This window comes from Saccostrea cucullata, unplaced genomic scaffold (genome assembly GCF_032062105.1).
Source record: "Saccostrea cucullata isolate Sc308-1 unplaced genomic scaffold, CSIRO_AGI_Scuc_v1 ctg17370, whole genome shotgun sequence".
NCBI lineage: Eukaryota > Metazoa > Mollusca > Bivalvia > Ostreida > Ostreidae > Saccostrea > Saccostrea cuccullata.
Window position 1 is genome coordinate 1 of NW_026934118.1, and position 3681 is coordinate 3681.

The window sequence follows — 3681 nt, forward strand, 5'->3', positions numbered from 1 at the left end:
CATTGATAAGAAATCACGTTATTTCTTTCTGAATGTTTAAATCGCACATATATTAATGAATATGTTTGAATATATCCGTATTATTATATTGTTTCGTATATGTGAGTTCGTTCAAGCAGTAGAACAAGAGCCACTTACATTGAGAGATTGACCTTCCCATTAACCTTTCTAACATCTCCTGTCGTTGCAATGCAAGGGATTTTGACTCAATTCCAGAACATTGAACATTCATATAAATTTCAAGTCTGTTCTTCAAACATCCGACAATTCTCCACAAGCGACTGAAAAAAATAAAAATAATGATTTTTTTAGAATATGTATGGTTCTTTAATATTTATAAAATTTGATAAATGTATAGATTTGACGAATTATCTTCTAATTTGGACCGTTCTCTGTGAAAAGGGGTCTTAATGACAAAAATTTCGAAATTGACTTTTTTGTATATTTCAAATCTACAACAAATTTAGGACACACAGTGAAAATTTGAGCATTTTATTAAGGTCTTCCGTTTCCAACGGAAGACCTTCTACTGATTCTGTTGGTAAAGATTATTATTCTTTTTTTTCTTCTGCTTCCTAGACCTCAACTTTGAGGCCTCATATCTCGCTCAATTATCAACGGATTTCGCTCAAATTTTCAGACGTTATAGACGTTAATAAATTCTATCAGTATAATGTCTAAAATTTCAAAAAGCCACTTCCGGTTTTGAGTTATTTCCCTTTAAAGGAAAATTTATAGGCTTTCGTTTCCAGACAAAGGCTCAGAGGCGGCTAAAGCTGGAGCAGAAATTCTACTGATTTTAGATAATAGAAGGATTGAAGTTGTGCACATCGGTTTTTGTTTTTCGATTTCTGTATTGAAAATGGCGCTATATAGGGGTCAAAAATTAGAACGCTTTAAAGAACCAAAAATTCCTCATATTTTTCTTTTTATCTTCTAAACTAAAAATATTTTGTTAAAATATATAGAACATAATTTGTGCAGAATTAGAAGATCTTTCAAGTGATATGTCGAAAAAAGGGCTGACCCCTAAATTAAAGGACCTAGAGGGGCCAAAAAAATTTTCCAGATATCTCAAAAAGTATTGAGAATTTGATACGCATCAAAGAAGCAAAGTTGTTCAAAATATCAAGCTTTATCTAATGGGGTCGTGAAAATACGTCCGGCGACGTCACTTCCGGTCTAACCGGAAGTAGTCAGAAAATGCATATTTTTGCCTTTTTTGACAGGTTTTTGGGTAACATGTCTCACTAGAAGCTTAATTATTAATTTTCCGTCCGTCGTCGTCACTTCCGGTCAAACCGGAAGTACCTAAGAATGGCTTAAGCTTACTATACTTAACATAGATTTGCAGGATTAACCAATTTTTGGACTTCATTAGTCTTTTTTTTTTAAATGAAAGTTACTTCCGGTCAAACAGGACGGAAGACCTACCCGTTGCTTTGCAACGAGCTCGGCTCTAGTTTGTAATAGTTTTAAAGATATACCTTCTTGAACATAGCATGTTTTAATTATATACCAATAACGTCAGACGACGGTATTATTTTTTTTTTAGACAAAATGACGTAAACATTGCACATGTCAATTTGATTAAATTAAACAACATAATTTAATTTTTCAAATATTGTATAGAAATAATTATAATAATAAACAGTTATTATAATTCAAAACATCATTTTTTTGTCATTATTTGTACGTTATTCACTATTCAAGCGGCGGACAGGTCATATCTTGTTGAGCCGGTCGTACGAATGGTCTTACTTTCGTGAACAAGTACTGCTTTCGAGCATAGGAGAGACCGGTGGGCTGTAAAATAGCTGGTCTATCCTGGTTAAATACACAGTTTCTGCCTTTTAATATGTTGACCTTTTCTTCTTCTGATGAAACCGATTCCTTTACCGTCACAGTACCAGGCTCTGTACTTTTAAAGCAAAAATGGTGGTACTTGCGTATTCCCTTGAGGGGTTTAAAAAACTCGGAGAGAAAAGCCTTCCATTCTCGCCACTGCCACGTGGGATACCGGACAGCCGAATTTGCGACTGAGGACTGCTCTACAATTCTTTCAAGCTGATCAATGGAATCGCAGTCACTTCTTCTGTAAAGTTTTTTGATTAAAGCAAATCCGCCATCAATGATACAGCGCGTATGTCCCGGAACTTGCATCATATACGTAATTTCTTCTTGCTGTCCTGTCATAATACGCCACACAAGGTATCCAATGACAAACTGGTTTTTATTTTGACCTGAGCAATTATCAGCAATTGTGATTTTTTCTGTCATCTGTTCCGTACTGTGAAAATGACCAGTCGATCATTGAAATAACGGAATCTGGTCCATGTGTATTCGAACCATCACAGCCTATCGTTTCATTTTCATCAATTAAAAAATTTAATTGCTTTGGGATGTGGTCTATTCGAAAACCGAATATTTGAATTTTGCGAAGACTCAGGAAATATAGTGGCCCCATCTGACGAGCATGGTGAGGTATGTTTACATTCTGACTGAAATCAAATGTGAAATGTCGAGAACCGTTCTCAAGCGCTTCTTTAATACAATTATTATAAAGAGCTCTCTCTTCTTGGGCATGGGTTATATGTTTCTGCATTTTGGTCGTCGAATCTATTTTTTCTTCTTCCGATACTGAATCTATAATAAGTTTTCTGAACTTTTCACATGTAGCGCACACATCATCCCGTGGCTTTGCAATTTTGATATGAGGCAAACAATGGTTCCATATCCCGCAAAATGTAGAATACATGACGCATCGCATTGGGTGTTCTGCCTCATCACAGCTAGAAACATACTTACTATGAACATATTTTTTCGTCACGTCAGAAGGGATATATATGGGGGTATTGTATCTCGTCCTCGAGGAGCTGCTGGCTGGGGCAAACCTATTTCATCTGCAAGACTCTGTAAAAATTGAAGAGCAGCTTTGATGTCTTCAAATTTCAAAGCGTGAGCAGGCTTGGACCCAATATTACCATGTTTCCGAGGCGTTGGTCCATGTTTTTTCATGTGATCTCTTATGTTCTGTAAAGCTTGTTTTCCAATATCAAAAGCGATCATAAATGTTTTTCTGCAAACTTTCTTTCCAGCAAAAATAAATTCAGGTCTTGATCTTTCTCGTTTTCTTCCTCTTTTAGTTTTATCATTGTCACAATCAACAAGAGATCCAATTATGTACAATTCCTTCTCATCTTTCTGCATTTCCCGAACATCGAACACATGTGAGAGTATTTGAGATTCTTGAAATTTATTTATGCAGTTGTGTTTACAGCCACATGTTTTTCGTTGTAAATCTCTTATTCTACAAATGTCTTCATCATCAGTCAATACAGAACAGCCCGCTTCATTACCTGTATATATAATTCCCTCTTCCTCGCTGTTTAGGCTGTCCAGATACTCTCTAGCTCTGTCATTAATGTTAGCGGGTCTCTCATCCTCTTCCTCGGTGTCATCAGGACTTAGTTCTTGTGATGCCACTGGAGTAGTACATGGTGTTCTACCGAAGTGCTCAGCGTAGAGACTGTCAAGCTCCTGTCAATAAACCAGAACTATTTTAATGTTGTTTAATATGTTTATTGCGTTCACAATTAATGAACATCATGCAAATATCTATTTGCTGCACACATTAAACTCAGCGTGACATATTAAGGCCAGGGGAAGCAGTCTCTCTCT

The 3681-nt window shown here is 36.1% G+C and overlaps 1 pseudogene; it reads right to left on the reverse strand.

Moving 5' to 3' along the window:
* Nucleotides 1-1761: 1761 nt before the first annotated feature.
* Nucleotides 1762-2605, reverse strand: LOC134239974 (uncharacterized; annotated as a pseudogene).
* Nucleotides 2606-3681: the final 1076 nt, after the last annotated feature.